This window comes from Cricetulus griseus, chromosome 6 (genome assembly GCF_003668045.3).
Source record: "Cricetulus griseus strain 17A/GY chromosome 6, alternate assembly CriGri-PICRH-1.0, whole genome shotgun sequence".
Taxonomy (NCBI): domain Eukaryota; kingdom Metazoa; phylum Chordata; class Mammalia; order Rodentia; family Cricetidae; genus Cricetulus; species Cricetulus griseus.
This window is the reverse complement of record NC_048599.1, coordinates 62,984,851-63,002,907: the sequence shown is the minus strand read 5'-3', so window position 1 is coordinate 63,002,907 and position 18,057 is coordinate 62,984,851.

Here is an 18,057-nt window from a genome sequence, read left to right as displayed (position 1 = left end):
TTCTCCATCAGTACATGAACGCTTTAAGTACAGCTCAGGCGCCATTGCTGTTAATGCACTCACAGGGTGCCTCGTCAGGAAGCCCAGGGCCACCTGTAACTCCCAGTTGCACTGCCCAACATTCCAAACTGCCTCAGTCCTGATACAGAAGGAGCCCACTCCCTGTCCCAGCCAAAATGTTTACTATACTATTTGAGTTCTTACTTTAAACTCTACAAGTTAATAAATAGACTGAACATCACGTTCAGAACTAAGAGAATAAATAGCATAGCTGTTACTTGCTACAGGCAATACGATTTGATCTAGTATATTTCCACTCACTTTATAAATTCTCATTCACAGTGCTGAATATAAATATCTCCTTGTCTACTAGGAACAGGTTTTTCTGAAGAGATGATATTTTTATCTATCTAAATCTGAATAACCAAAAAGGAATACATACACGTGCATGAGTGTAGGAACACATGCGCGTGCGCGCACGCGTACACACACACACACACACACACACACACACACACACACACACCAGATTAAAAATAAAACATCTCTGTTTTCATGAGCCACACTGACCACATCGTTTGCTTCTGTTGGCAAAGGTACAGAGCCTAATGTGTAAAAATAAAAAGCTCATGTTGCCCCTCAATGAGATTTTTAATAAAAAAAAAAAATACGTATACAGCATATTTGAGGAATGTTGTTTATTACAACTTGGTAAATATTTTTAAAGGCTTGTTTTGACAGAAGCTATGTTTCTCTTAAGAAAAGAGGTTTGTGGAGAGAGTGTAGCAGCCTAGCATATGCAAATCAGTAGCGTTTATGAACTGGAAAGGGAGAACCTGGCATGCAGCTGTGTAGCACATACTGTGAAAATATACAAGTCCCTACTAAAATTGCACATAGATGTCTCAGATCAAAGTCACTATTTTCTTAGATCATCCCTTCCTGGTCCATATATACTATTATATAAGAAAGAATTGTATAGAAGATACTAAGTACCCAGGAGCCAGAAATCAGAGAATAATTGATGTATGATACAAAAAGATCTATTTCATAATTTTAATAGGTACTTATCTTAATACAGTCAAACAGTATTTGGTATAGAGAACTGGCACCTATATAAAATAGATCAAAATCACATCTATTAGGTAAAGTATAGCAGTGTCAGCATTACCTGGAAACTGATTAGAATGCAAATCATTATGCTCCACCTAGATGTACTGAAGTGTAGACTCTGGGGATGGACTCCAGAAAGCGGTTGTTTGACAAGCCCTTCAGCTAATGCCAGGATTTATAATAATGTGGCAATTCCTCATAAACGCACACTTCTATTTACTGCCCAAGATGCTTACTTTCCATCTGTACCATTTACAATGCTAACACTTTTTCCCAGTGTCCTCTGGCAGGTAGCTGTAGAGACAAGAGTACAAGCTGAAAATCTGTCATAGAAACAGTTAGAGGCACTTGCAGTACTTGCAGGTGAAAATGTGTCATTCAGAGCTTCTCCTGCAAATCCTGAAAGCAGAAGAGAGAGCAAAACTAACAACAGGAACAGGGAGAGAAAGTGACAAGAGCAGAGGTTAGGGGGAGAGGCTGGGAAGAAAGAGAAAAGAGGGTATTCTATCTGTGATTTTACAATTACAGAATTTTTTACTAAGATTTGTATTTATTATTTTGTATTTAAAATGTCCTCCATGGACCTGTGTTTGAAAGCTTGCACCCTAGATAAATGGTGTGTTTTGGGGAAACTAAGCAGTCTTTGAGACACAGGGCACAGCTTGCAAGCATTGGCTGATGGAGGTGGGTCTTTGGGAACTGCACCCTAGCCTCGCTTCTGGCCCAGATCTCTGCCTTATGACTACAGAGATGTGAACACACCATGTTACGACCTCCCACAACCACAGCAAAGCTATTTCAGATATCATCTTATTCCCACTACAAGGGACTGAACTGTGAGCCAAATAAGTGTCTCATCCTTAAGTTGCTTCTGTTAGGTATTTTTCAAGAAAGGTAACTAGTGCAAATCATAACACAATCAAAGGAAAGAATGTATTCTATAAATATGCACAGTATGAGTGACCTATAAAAGTCTAGATTAAAAATAAGTCACAAACATCTCCATAAACCATGAATCTTGTTGAGAGAAAAAAAGAACTAAAATATAGCTAGGAGCATTTGCTTTTCTTACAGAGGACACAGGTTAGGTTCCCAGAACCCATATGTTGGTTCACAACCACCTGTGACTCCAGGTCTAGGGGATCCTACACTTCTGACCACCATGGGCTCCTGGATGCAAAAATATGCATACTACACATACATATACTCAGGCACATATATACACATAAAATAATGTAAATAAAATTTTAATAACTAAAATGAAATATAGTAGAATCCTATACATTTTAGAAATATATTTAGATCATAGGATGTGATATAAAAGGGGAGAAAATCTCAGCTTTGGCCCAGAAATTTCTTTTTGCAGTGGTCAACAGTGACTAAAGAGATTCATAACTGATCAAACTACAGAGGATAAATGACTATCCTATGTCCAGCTGTAAATAGGACATCTACAGCTCTCACGAGGTTTCTGAACCATCAGAGAAGAAGGGTTAGAAAAACTGTAAGAGCCAGAAGTGGAGTGATGTGGAATGCTGACTTCCAGTCAGAATATGGCTGGTGCACACTTAACCCACAGCAGCTGTGATTGCCTGTACAACATCTACACAAGATGGGCCACATCAAAACCCACTCGTGAAAAGCAGGGAGCTAATGGGGTTCCACCCTTCCCTGAGTATTTATTTGTAGGAATGGTTGATGGGAGGAGAGAGACTTTCTTCAGTGGTGTAGCCACTGGTATGGTGTCCTTTTCCTGTAAACAACCCTAAAGAAAGCATTGGGTTACAAAAAAGTAAGACATGAAAAGTAGAAGGGGACTAGTTGGCAAGAAGAGGATTGACAAGAGAAGATGACAAGAGGGTAAGAGATTGAAGGGTGAACATGACCAAAATATACTATGTACATGTATGAAAATGCCATACTCAAACCTGTTATTATCTAAATTTAATATGTGCTAACAAAAATGTTTAACAGAGCAGCAAAGCAAGACAGTAATGAACAGAAGGCTTGGGGTGATGCTTATGTTAAAACCAGGAAGAGCCGTCATTGAGGAGAGTCACACAGCCAGTTGGAAGTTACCAGGGAGACTTCAGCTTCGCATTGAGTGGTAAGTCTGTGACTGCCTAGCTCATCATATTAATTATGGATTAATTAATTAATTGCAAAGGCCTTGAGTGGAATAATGACCAAGAATTGTGTGTCCAATTTTACATACTTGATATCCATTAATAAATTATAGAGATTATAACAATGAAATCAAAGAATGTTCACTTGCAAAGCTATCATCACACTCAATCCAATAAAAAAGAATTTGTCATTAAAATTAAGGGGTTAATATAACAGAAAGTCTCCCTGTACAGAAATGAGTTATATAGTCTTTCTTGACAAGTTGTTTATATTTAACAAAGAAAAATTAATAAGTGTCAGGCATAGGCAATTATGACATTATTTTGGTACCATCTTGGTCCCTCTCACTGTTTCTCCATTCCTAAATTTTCAGGATGGTCATCTGTAAGGAGCAGAAATAGAGGACTACCTCCCTTAGTAACCCTATGTATAACTTTGTTCAGTCTAACCATTGCTGTCAAACCTGACCTAGACTGTGTCATATTGCCCAAGGCCTTTCTTCTGCTGCATAACAATGAGTAACAATTATTCAAATAGACTAATTAATCCCGGCTAATGAGCTAGCGGTTAAGTCCCCTGGATCAGGCTTAACCTGGTTGAAATGTGTAGCTTCTTGAAAAGCCCTTAAGATTACATGAATGCTTAGACCTGAGAACTCAGTGGTGGTGTGCAGTAAGTGGGAGACACTTCAGAGTTTTTCTTCAAAGTGCATCACTTGATGATCACTTCATCTTACTCACATACAGGATGGTCCCAGTTGTGACTTTTATATAAAGTAAACATATATTTTTTTATTTCTTTTACGGTGTATTTTATTTTTAATTCTGTGTAGGAGTAGATGGATGTATAAATGTGACACAAGAAACCAGAAGAGGTGGTCAGACCCCCTGAATCAGGAGCAACAGAAAGCAGCAAGCACTTCTAGCCACTGAGACATCTCTCAGCTTGCTATACAGAAAATTTTAAAGTAGGGATATGTGAAGTAATGGCAATTGCAGTGATTGATCCTAGAAACATGTACCTTAATATCCCTAACCCCTCAAATCCTAGTAAATAATGTATGCTAGTGGGACCTAGAATAGTGTCCCATGCTCCCTGTTATTTAAGGCTTCGTAAAGATTCTAGCTCTCAACCCTTATCCAAATGCTTACAAATTTTCTTTAAATCCTTTTTATTTAAACATCATTGCCATGTATATGTCAATTAGGCTTCATCTTCTTTTTACTCAGCGCAATGAAATAAAAACTGGGTTCTGGTAAACTAGAGATAAAGAGTACAAAGATGCGCTATCTATAAAAATATTTAATTATATTCACTTTCAAAGAAATAACATCTATTAAAGAACATAATTTTTACATCCTTAGCGGTCTTGACTCAAATATCTTTAGACATTTAAAACTATAAGAGTCTCTTTCTCCATTACTCATGAGCAAGAATTCCTTCAAGGTAGGTAATGATTTTTTTTTCCCTCAACAATACAAGCAAAACACTAAAATGGATTTAGCTCAAGGCTTTAAGATCACATGTTCATATCCCTGAGAAAACTTTGCACAACCTAAGAATATATGTATAATAAAAATTACTAAGCTATGGAACCAAAGCTTGATGTAGAAGGGCCATGCTTCACTTCTATTAAAGGGAAAAGAAAGTGTGATCAGATATTTGCCAGCACAGAATCAAACAAGGTATCAATAAAAAGTCCATGGGAGTCTTCAGAACCTTATTCAAAGAGCATCCTATGGAAGAGCACCTCCTCCACCTCAAGTTGGCGTGCACATCTGTTATATGTGGTCCATACTACGAGTATAAGGAGATGGAAATTATACACATAAAAGGATAACACCATGAGAAATCACAATTCTCCAGCCTAAGCATGTGCAACATTTGAAGACACCTTAATCTTGGCATTTTTGCTGAGAACACTATCAAAGGTAACTGGACAGTTTACTGTTGATATGCTCTCAGAGGATATAATTCACAAGTGACACAGATGAAATTTTTCCAGATGTTCAAGAGTTAGGCTTTTTATCATACACTGTTCAAAATCTGACCAGCCTTGGCCTACTTTCACATCCCAGCAGCAAACTACTTCAGCATACCAAAGCCTATATCAGCTATGTGTGACTGTATAACAATATAGCTTAGAATAAAACTGTCTTGCTGTACCACACCACTGGTTCTGTGCCAGGCTCGGTTCACCTCTGTGTCTCGGTTCAAATTGTCCCATGAAATTGTAATCAGTACAGCATCAGAGACTGAATCTCAAAGCTAAACTAGGGGGAAAACCTGCTTCCAACTCTACTCCTGGCCTGCTGTGTGTCTAAGGTCCCCCCTGGCCATTTCCAGATGTGTCAGTTCATTGTCCCATTGAACTGTCCAATGGGCTGCTCACAACCACAGTGCTGCCTTCAGAGTAAGTATCAGAATGAGAGAGAGCCAGAAATCATGTCCTCTTTGTAGCCTGATATTGGAAGTGGGAGCTCATTTGTTTTGCTGTATTCTAGCCATTAGAATGAAGCCTTGAGTTTCAACCCCAGGCAATGTGAGTGGGGGATGAGTTACAGTGGGGTATGAGGCTTAGAATCCTAAGGAGCCATGTGTGAGCCAGTGCCCAGGAGTTTCAGACAATTCCCAGATGTACAGTACTGAATTTCAAGTTTATCTATGGCTAGCTTGATAATTACACAGACATTTCATCTAGAAAAAAACAAGCATAATGAGAAATCTATATCTAGAATGTAAGAAAAGATTCATGTGAACAAATGGTTTTTAAACAATTATCCTAAAAACAGCATAGTTGGCCACATGTGAGCAGAGGTCTCATTACACAAAGAAGCAAATTCAGAAAACGGGCAAAAAGAATCATATTGAAAACTCATCTTTTTGTTGATTACCACATTTTCTTCCTATTTCTTATCTTTTGTGCTATGAGCTATTAATCATTTATACTCATCTAGAAGAGATTTCTTCATTTTGACAAGCTTACTAACCTCACAACCCACATTTGTTGAGGAATTATGTGAAGGAGAATGACGGGAGAGAAAGGTAGGGAGAAGAAGACCCATGATGGGGGAGTGTGGGAGGGAGAAAACAAGGCAGGGAAAGGTTTCCATATACCCTTATCTCTGCTTGTTAAAGACAGCACAGGGCGATGAGAACTTATCAGACACAGGCTCTAAAGTCTTCCATGGCAAACAGTTACTGGGGGTTGAATGAAATTGAGCTTCAATTCACGTGTGTGTGTGTGTGTGTGTGTGTGTGTGTGTGTGTGTGTGTGTGTGTGTGTGTGTGTGTGTGAATAAATAAGGGGACTGTTGATAATCTGCATAGGAGTCCATGAGAACTAAAAACAGAGCAAATAAATAATAGGACAGGCCAGTATACAGAAGGGAAATGGGTCCCAGACAAAGGCAAAGGAGAATTTCTTAGGGCTTGGAATGGTCTATGCTTCTACCACCTTGAAGAGTGGCTGAGGGTCTTATATGCATTCCTTTTATATCTTAGATGTACAAGAAAGAACTACATATTCAAATAAAGAATTAGACACAGGCCAGTCTTTGCATTCCTTCGGACATCTTGGAAGATGAGGCATATAGACAATGGCTGTTTCATTTTTGGTTTACTTTTACTTATTTTTATATCTATGAACGTTTTGTCTGAATGTATGGATTGCAACAAGTGCATGACTGGGTGCCCATGATGTCCACAGACTGAATCAGACCCCCTGAATTATAGTTATGGATGGTTGGAGCTGCCAGGTGGGTAGTAGGACCTCACACAGGTCCTCTGCAAGAGCAATATGTGTTCTTAACCACTCCATGCCCCTAGGTTTCACTTTTAATGATGATCCTAATCAACCCTTAAATGCATGGAAAAGACCATTTTAAAAAATGTTTGTGGTATAGAGGGATACTCCCTGAGCCTAGACACACGGGGGTGGGCCTAGGCCCTATCCCAAAGGATATGACAGACTCCTAAGACCCCCTATGGAAGGCCTCACCCTCCCTGGGGAGCAGAAAGGGTATGGGATAGGTAGAGTATTAGTTGGGGGAGGAGGGGAGGAGGGGAGGGAGAGGGAACCAGAATTGACATGTAAAACAATCTTGTTTCTAATTCAAATTAAAAAAATTTTTTTAAATGTTTGTGGTAATACTATGAAGTATTTGGTTTGACTACCTAGATAGTTTCCTGGATACCACATTTTCTTCCTTTTGTTCATCTTTTGTACTTTGAGCTATTAACTGGTTATGCTAATCTTAGAACAGATTTATTCATTTTGATAAATTTAAAGGACCTGAAAGTTATGTGATAGGGCCCGGCATTGGTGGCACACGCCTTTAATTCCAGCACTCAGGAGGTAGAGGCAGGTGGATCTCTGTGAGTTGAAGGCCAGCTTGGTCTACAGAGCAAGTTCCAGGACAGACTCCAAAGCAATACAGAGAAACCCTGTCTTGAAAAATCAAAAAAAAAAAAAAAGTTATATGATAGTCACTGTCTACAGCAGCAGATTTTAACCTGGGGTTTGCAACCTCTTTGGAGTGTGAATAACCCTTTCACAGGAGTTGCCTAAGACCATCAGAAAACACAGATATTTAAATTATGATTCATAACAGTAGCAAAATTACAGTTATGAAGTAGTAGCAAAAGTAATGTTTCAGGGTCACCACAACATGAAGAACCGTATTAAAGGGGTGAAGCATTAGGAAGATTGAGAACCATTGATTTATAGCATCTTATATTGTTTCTAGCAATCAGTATCAAACTTACTTTTTTAAGATTTGTTATTAATTTATTTATGTGTGTATCTGTGTATCAGTGTGTACCACGTTTAGGCAGGATCTTACAGAGACTAGAAGAGGGTGTTGGAATCAGAAGAGCTGGAATTATGAGTGGTTTTGAGCTGCCCAGTGGGAGTGCTGGGAGCTGTAGTCAGGTCCTCTGCAAAGGGCGGTGCTGCATGTGTGCTTAAACACTAAACCATCTCTCTACTCCCCAAACCTATGTGTTTCAAGAAAAAAACAAATATTAATTTTTCAGGGGCAAGCGCACATCCATGCCATGCTGAACTGTCTGATTTCCTGTGTATTCTGTCATCACAACTTTGTTATACATAGTTAAAGACATGGTCTCAGGATATTCCTAATACATTTATGCTGCCCTGCCTTCTTGTAATCAAATTACTTTAAACCACCTTACAGGTTGAATATGTATTCATCCAATAAGTATTTATTGAGTTCTGGCCTGTTATATGCTCAGAATGTCAGGTCCTAGAGCTGCCAAAGATAAATTGGGCAGCAGCCATGTCTTTAAATTCGGACCATTTTTCACAGTAGGGAAAAAGAATTTTTTGCTTGAAAGTCATTCTTCACTATCAATCTCAATGAAGTTGTGCCATGGGCCAAAGTGGCTGATATTTCCAAAAACCCTGGAACATACACTTTGAGAACATTCACTTACTATCCTGTATAGAAGTTCATGGATAATGGTATTATTGCTAATCTTTGATATATCAATGTACCTTTTTTTCTGGTTGGACCATTTTGAAAATTATTTCCCATGTCCCTTACAATCCCTTTGGTGTGATTGTGTAGACCAGTTGGCCAAATCAGGCAGCATCCCTAATATTAGATTTCCAACTACAATGGTTTTAATCACTGTCAACTTGGCAGGATTTGGAATCACCTAGGAGACACACCTCAGGGCATATCTGTGACAGTGTTTGCAGAGGTTTAAGTAGGGAAGAAAGAGCTCCCCTGAATGTGATCAGCACCATTCCATGGCTTGGTGTTCAAGACTAAATAAAAAGTGGCAAAGGTGGGGCTGGAGAGATGGCTCAGAGGTTAAGAGCACTGGCTGCTCTTCCAGAGGTTATGAGTTCAATTCCCAGCAACCACATGATGGCTCACAACCATCCATAATGAAATCTGGTGCCCTCTTCCCTCTTCTGAGATGCAGGCAAATGTGCAAGTAGAATATTGTATACATAATAAATAAATAAAATCTTTAAAAAAAAAGTGGGAAAGGTAACTGAGTCCCAGAATTCAACTTTCTCTACTACCTGATTGTGAATGTGATATAACCAGCTGCCTTGTGCTATTTTCAGGCCTACCCCACAACAATAGAATCTACACTCAAAACAGGAACCCAAACAAACCCTTCCTTAAGTTTCTTTTGTCAGATATTTTGCCACAGTAATGAGAAAACTAACACACCAATCATGCCATCAAATGTGTCAGAGAACTTCTGACTTCTTCAGAAACTCTGCAGCCACAGCCACATTTTCTCATCATGTATATGACGGGAGTTGCTATGCAGACTATGCACTATTTCCTATGTTTTCTTCCATCAGTTTGAATGAAAGTCTACCAGATAAGTCCTTAACAGTTCCCCCATATCACTCTTATATCCTGCAGTAAACCTACAACAAAGAGGAACTATAGCTTTCTTGCATTTCAATTCTGAAAAATGGAATACTCATGTTTTTCCACACTTAATTCTATCTTCTCCTGATGTATCTTGTTTTTTCCATGCACATATTGACTCTCTTATTTTGGCTCCTGTGTAATCCTAGAGGTGGGACAATCAGAACCAATGTTGCAGCTGGCCTCTGAGTTTTGTTTAGTTATTCTTCACCAAGTTGGCATGCTTCTAATAATTCCCATCTCCCACAGAGATGCTATTGAAAGAGTTGATGGAACCAGACAATGTCTATGGCCATCTTACACAGGGTTTGTTCTATGAAATTAAAATTCTATTAGGTGTTAATGTTTTACTCAGGTAAGAAGACATTCAAAAATACTTGTTGCTAATAGAACATTTAGTTAGTGAATATGCATTATGAATGCATGCTTGTTCAAAAGCATTTAACAAAGACTTTCTTGGTGAACTGATGGTACTAAGAGGATTATTCTTTTGAAAGTGTCAAGGATACATGACCTTATACATTATAAGTACATGATGAGTTTCATGGTATTTCATTGACAAAATAGAACCACAGTAATCTACATTACCTGAATGTTTGGACCAACGATTTGGAAGATGTAAATGCCATGAAAATTAATTTTTTTCTTTGACATGAAAATAGAAGCTGACCAATGTTGAGAACTATTTTCAGAATTATGTTGAAGAGAAATTTTTGTGAATGCAACTTTCTACTTTTTAGTTAAATATCTTTGCAATCATTGTAACTGTAATGCATTTACATAAAACATGTTAGCAGACACACTTCCAAAGTTTTAAATCCTCCCAGTGGATCCTAAACTCAGCCCTACAAATTGTCATTCTCAATTTAAAACAATACCAGGAACAACTGTCTCTTAGGATAGTGCCTAAGCATTCAACAATCTTCTTCGGTCCAAAATGTTTTGATAACACTACTTCACATGATTCTACTGTGGTGAAGAAAAGAACATTGCCACTTAATTTAAAAATATGAATAAACCTCATACATAAACAGATCTCTAATTTTAGTCAGAACCATGATAGTAAAGGAGGAAATTTCAAGGTCATGAAATGCTGAAGGCCAGAAGGAAAGCTGGTCTCTTCAGTATCTTCTCCTTCAGTATTCAATTAAAAATCTTTCGGTGAGTGTGGTACAGTGTTTAGCTGCAGGTGCCTGTTTATGCTTCAAACAGCTACTGGATGAAGGCTCTAGGAATGATAAGGTAGACATCAGTCTCATTATAGGGGAAGGGCATCAATGGCATCTTCTCCACCACTGCTTGGATTCTTAGTTGGGGTCATCCCTGTGGATCCCCTAACATTTCCCCTGTGCCAGACCTCTCTCCATACCTGTACTGTCTCCCTTTATCAAGGCATCTCCTTTCTTGCTCTCCTCTATTCCTCCTCTGTCTCAGTCCTCTTGTTTTCCTCCCTCTCCCCTTCTCCCTTTCTCACCTCCTTCCTCTCTACCCCCCATGCCCCTACTTTGTTCAGGGGTTCTTGGCCCTCTCCCCTTCTTCGAGGGACTATGCAATCTTCTCTTGGGGTCCTCCTTGTTTCCTAGCTCCTCTGGCAGTGGCGATTATAGACTGGTAATCCTTTGCTCTATGTCTAAAACTCAAAAATGAGTGAGTACATACTATGTTTATCTTTTTTGTGATTGGGTTACCTTGCTCAGGATGGTTTCTTCTAGTTCCATCCATTTTCCTGCGAATTACAAGATTCCATTTTTTTTCTTCTGAGTAGTACTCCATTGTGTAAATGTACCACAATTTCTCTATCCATTCTTCAGCTGAAGGGCTTCCAGGTTCTGGCTATTACAAATAATGCTGCTATGAACATTATTAAACATATGTCCTTATTGTATGAATGTGCATTCTTTGGGTATATGCCCAAGAGAGGAATTGCTGGATCTTGAGGTAGACTGATTCCCATTTTCCTGAAAAACCACCATGCTGATTTCCAAAGTAATTGTACAAGTTTGCACTCCCACCAGCAATGGAGGAGTGTTACCCTTTCTTCACATCCTCTCCAACACAGATTGTCATTAGTGTTATTGATTTTAGCCATTCTGATAGAAGTAAGATGGTATCTCAGAGTGGTTTTTAGCTGAATTTCCCCGATGGCTAAGGAAGTTGAGCACTTTCTCAATTGTCTTTCAGCGATTTTAGACTCCTCTGTTGAGAATTCTCTATTTAGTTCTGCAATCCAGTTTTTAATTGCATTGTTTGGTATTTTGGTGGCTAGCTTCTTGAGTTCATTGTATATTTTGGTGATTAGTGGAGAGGGAGGAGGGATGAGCAAAGGAATCCAGACAGTGCTGCAGAAACCCGCAGAAACAGTTGACCTGGCCTAGTGAAAGTATGGAGACCCTAGTTATAAAGCTGGGGAAACAGCATTGGACCAAACCAAGCCCTCTGAAAGTGGGTGCCAGCTAGGAGGCCAAGACAGTCTATGGGACCTCTAACAATGGAGCCAGTCTTTAACCCTAGAGCACAAATGGACTTTGGAAGCCCATTCCCTATGGAGGGATACTATTGCAGCCCAGATACAGCAAGGAGGGCCTAGGCCCTCCCCCAGACGATATGACAGACTTTAAAGGTCCCTGGTGGAGGGCCTCACTATCCCCGGGGAGGAGATGGGGGATGGATTGGGGGTTTGGTGGGGAACATGGGTGGATAGGAGGGTGATGGAATGGGGGGATAGATATGTAAATATGAGTAGTAATTAAAGAATTTAAATAAAAAAATCTTTCCTGTTTGTTTCACTGAGGAGACTGCTTTCTGGAAAGAAACCAACTCAGAAAGTAGTTCAAAGGTTAGTTACAAGATAAACTAATAGCTATGCTAAGCTATTACTTTGTAGAGCCAATAAAAAAGAAGAAATAAACTATATTATTTCCACAATCTGTACAGCCAGCCAACAATGCCAAATCAATAATAAAACATTTTTATTTAAACTTCCCCCTCCTTCACTCTTTCTGCTTGTGAAATTTTATCCCAGTAGGGAAACCTCCTTAGGATATAGCATAAATATAAAAAAAAAAATAGTGAGAGTAGACAATGTAATAAATGTTTTATTTTCATTTGTTAATAGATGGTGGAGTTCAGCTCACTTGTGGTCTGACCTTATTCTACCCCATGGACAATGTTTCTTAAATACAGCTTTCATATAAGGCCAGCCATTTTCAACTTCTGCACTCAACCCAGCTATACTTAGACACACATACACAAACAAACAGTGATTGCACTGTAGCTTTAGTTCAAAGAATTTTATACCACAATTCAAGTCCAGTTCTTGAGGCATCATAATAACACAAATAAAGGCCTGATAAAATTCATGATCCAATATATGTAGTCCCTAGACTAGGACATCAGATAAAAACTTTTAAGATTTTCTTTGAAATATTTATGCCAATAGCAACTGCTAATAATAAACAATAAACACATCTGATCTTAACTGCAATGCTTTTCACCTAGGTTACACATTGAGATTGCCCATAAACATGAAGATTTGATAGGTTTGGAGTGTGGGCCAAAAAGCTGTCATTTTTGAAGTTCCACAGGTGTTTCTGATAAAATTTTAAGGTTGAAAACCATCAGTCTATTAAACCCTTACTGTGTGCTGAGCCCTGTGCTAAGTGATTTACACTCATTATCGCCTTAGATCCTCATTACTGTGTTGGCCAAGTTTTATTATCTCACAGATGAGGAAACTAACACAGAGGGAAATTGAGTGACTTTCTCAAAGTCTCCCCAGAGCTGGAATTTAAAGCTAGATTTCAAATATGTGTGAGAGGACAGGTACACATAATTCTAGATCTCATCATATACAGTCATGTCCTCAAATTAATAAAAACTATGGATAAGATGATGTGAGTTCAAGAGAATTCAAACCAAATCAGCAAATGGTGTTTCCAAATGGCCTCTGGTGCTGGCTTCTGTGACCCACCTCGACCTTCTTCCATCCAACAGCACAGCAATCATTTCCAATGGAAAACGGATTTAGGTACCCAGACCCTGAGCTCTGAACTCCATGGGTCATGTCTGGTTTTGCTGTCCCCTGTGGATCACAATTACCATGATGTCTTCCAGGACCTGATGAAGGATTCACAGATATCTGTTTAAAAAGGGTACACTGTTCCCTTCTCTGTCTCTACTGTTCCCATATTGTTGTCTGCTGGTTCCCTGAATGTATGTTCCTCTTCTGGCTCTAACCCTTCTCTGTACTGCCAGTAAAACCTCTGCTACCAGGCTCCCAGGTTCTGAATAAGCTTGGTTCTTGGATCCCAGACTGAACCAAACACTTTCTGATCTCACCTCTGGAAGACTAATTAGTCTCTGAGCAGCTCTCTCAACCAGGTGGTGTCCTGGGCCAGGAAGGCCCAGCACTTTGTTTCTTCTACATGACCTTTCAGACCACAGTACTAGGCTGTACTTCAGTGCTTGTCATCAGTGTGTATCATGCTAATATAATGCGTACACTGCATGTTTTCATGTCCCTTCCAGAAAAGGGAAGAGAGAATACAAAAAGGTATTTATTTGCATGGCTCTGAGGACTAAGCAAGGAGGGGGGAGGGGTGCTGTCATATCACAGAGTCCTTATGTCTAGTTTAAATACAGCCACCTAGACAACCTAAAATGGTGTTGTGAGGATATCAAATGTGAACCCAAAGTTCATGAGGCACAGTAGAGAGTTAACAGTCTGTGACTGCTCACCTTTCAAGGGAAACAAAAGCTTACCCTCTGTATTTGGAATGGGAGACACCTGAACAAAAGTCTCACCATTAATATGTAAATTCTGGATACTTTAGGTCAAAGCAACCACTTAACAGGAGCAAGATATGTGAAAGTTAGGAATTGCTGATTGAAGAGGGATTTTGATAAGGATGGACAGTATTGGTGTGGTGCCTCAACAAAGACCTCTGCTTCTTGCCTGTGATTGTGTGGTAATCTTACCCAGCTAGTGTTTTCTTAATGTCCTGGGGAGCCTGATCATTGTAAATTACCTGTGACATCTCATTAATCCTCTTTTTCCTCACAAACGCATAATTAATGGTAACATTGACAATAATACACAAATTAGCTAAGTGACGCTTTATGGTGTTGGTTTTGATTAACGTCAGGAACCCAAAAATGACATTAATGTAATGCAGATCCCAAAAGGCAGTATGCACTTTGACCCCAGACATACATTTCGTTTGCACCATCACCAAGATTAATCCTCCCTCTGGATGAAGACGAGACAAAACTCTGGCCACTGGCAGTGTGTGCCAGGCTGTCGGAAAACAAACCGCCTCAACTGCATTTATTTAAGAAGGAAATCTTAACGCATAGAAAACAACAGCAGAGTGTCATTTCCCATTGTCTAGTTAGGACAAAGATAAATGAGCCACTGTCAGCCTGAGATCAACTGCTTCTCTACTAACTTCTATTATTTGCTTATTTGTGGACCAGTGTTTAATTAAAAATATACCTAGATATGTGGACCGCATGAAGAACTGATTGAAACTACTTCTATTTCCACTATAAATGAGGTGTTCGGTTTGTGTTTTGTCTTCTTTTTTTTTTTTTTAATGAAAACTGAGTTGTATATGCATTTCAACCAGCAGGATCTCTCCAGGATAAATTCTTATTAACCACAAGAGGGTGAAAAAAAAAAATCAATGACTGAGGAAATATCCTTTGTCTCTGACTTGAGCAGTAAAGAGAAAATGCAAGAAGGAATCAGGACAAAGTGAAGTTTTCCTTGGAAGGGAGGCATCTTTGCAGATGGCGAGGAAGGTGATTCTAACTCAAAACCACTTTTTCCAGGTTACAGAGGCAAGAAACACACACTTTCAGTCAGTCAGAGAAGGAAGGACCCTGTTGCAGCAGCATCAATTTCTAAGTTCAGGTTTAGGCATAAGATGTTATTATAATCCTGCTTCGTTAGTTGAGATTTTCTCAAATCCTAGTTGAGTGCTCAATCTTTCTAACACCCTAAAAAGGTGGCATATGCTAATTTGTTTAAGATGAAACTCCCTCTTTTCTTCATAACAATTATTTATAGCTGAAAACCCCTAATGGTATATATAGTTTTTTAAAATAATGTAATAGTTCCATTCTTGATTAATTTGACATCTATTCATTTAGGCTATTTTTCAAAGTGTTGCCACTAAACCTCAGCCCTGGCTAATGATCATATTCCGTTTCAATAATGGAGTAGGAAGAAAAGCCATATTTCCGTGCTTTGTTCTATTATTCACATAAATAACTACCATTTGGAGAATGCTTTATGGATAAAAATATATAACACATAAAGCAATGTTTAAAAATCTGAACTAAATCTACCAGGACTGGAAAGATCACCAAAATTACAAAACGTATATCATGTTGCTTTTTTAAATATATTTATAAAAATAAAATAAGAATATCCTAAAAGAACATTGCTATGGGCATGCACTTTCAATTATAATACCCCAAATTCCCTCCTGCTCCCCAAATAAGGAAACAGACTACTTTACAATTGTTTTTCCTTGCAGTTTAATTTTGAAAAATCTCTCAACTGTCCCTGCTTGTAACACATTTGCCTCATGGCTAGATTTAATCTCATTTCTTTCCTTTTGTTCTTTCATATTTTTTGGTTAAAGTTACAAGGAGAAAAAGCATCTATTTGCAGAGGATTTTCCATGTTTTCTCATCTAAATACTAGTTTTAAATGGAGAGCAATTCATTTCTTTTACATCAACATATTAAGTGCAGCCACACCGACTTGTGGCAACACACAAACCCCACAGTAAAGCAAACAGGAATTGAAAAGCGGGGGAGGGTGTCTGTCCCACGTCATAGTTTCACTCTTCCTAACTAAACCATAATTGAGATTATAACAATAAATTATTTTTATGATTTGGGGAGGAATAGGTATGGGTTGAGTTTTCAAAGATATTTGGGCTTAATTCATGTTAATAAGATCAAATATAACCAAGGACTAGAAGAAATTAAAATTGGCCCTATATTAAATAGAACCCCAAATCAGGTACTCACGACCAAACTAACTAGTAAATGATAAATACACTAGAAATATTTCATTTCTTTATACTGCAAAACCAAATAGGATGATTGAAAACTGAAAATACAAAAGAGAAAGAAATTTAAACAAACGACCCTAACAATCTTTTAATCAGAGTTATTGTTTACAGCAAGGCTTTAAGGTCGTCGTAGGAACATGTTTAACTCGTTAAAAACACTCATCCTGCTATAAAACTACTTTCTTCAGCCATTTGATTCATCTACAGCTGAAAACACCCAAATGCCTTCATTGACATTTCTCCAGCAGTCACAGTGGCTCTTAGTCTGAATGTATCATTTTCTCTTTCCATCTTCAGTTCTCAGAGAGCAATCTGTGAAGCAATAATTTTACACAAATCTCTTTTCAGGTTTAAATGCAATACACTAACTTTTAAGATCCCTGAGGTGTGGCAAATAAAGAGGCCGCTTGTGGGAAAGTGTGTTTTCCTAAGAGTTTAATCGGACATTTCCACACCACAACATTATGTAGACATGTTTTTTTGTTGTTGTTGTTTTTGTTTTTTACTTTGAAAACATAATCTTATCAGGGAGTAGCTGGTGTAAAATTCCTGTCTGCTTTCTTACCTTTGAATCTGAGCTCTGTTTATAAGGCTCCATGAACTATGTCTACAGTGAAGGCATTTCCTTACGGTGGAGTTTTACATGAGCACAATTAATATGAAAGCACGTAACACTTGGCTCAGGATGTCAATTTAGTTCCCCGGACAGTCTAACCTTATCAAAGTGTCCCCCTCCCATTGGAGAAAAAGACATGACAGCATGGTTAAGGCTGCGTCTGACTTTGTCTTTCTGGTTATTTTCCTCTTGCCGAAATAATCTTTTCAAAATAAACAAAGGAGATGGATTCATCGTTCCTTATTTATGTACACAAGGGATGGTAGGACTCCCTATGATGGAAACACACTTCTCTTCCCGTATGGAAAAGCTAAAGAAACTTGGTGTGGCCAAAATGCAAACATTTCATCCTCCTGACTGTATTTTAAAATGCAACTGTGGTTTTTCCATAAATCTGTGTGGTGACATATTTCATAACATTACATAAGATCTTCCATGCTTTTTTTTTTTTAATTCATGCAAGAGTGGTTTGCAAAAAGTCTCAGTGTTACACTGTGCTTTTTCAGCAAGTTACTTTCCATTGGATGTGAATCTACAAATTGTGGGGAAATAATTGTTACTTAATCATAACAGACAGACTTACCTGTTGCTCTCCATCAAAAAGCATGGTTTATTTCAGTTATTAAAACATACCACCAACACGTGAAATTTGGGGAGTGGTTGTACACAGACCCTCCGAATCTGCCCTTGG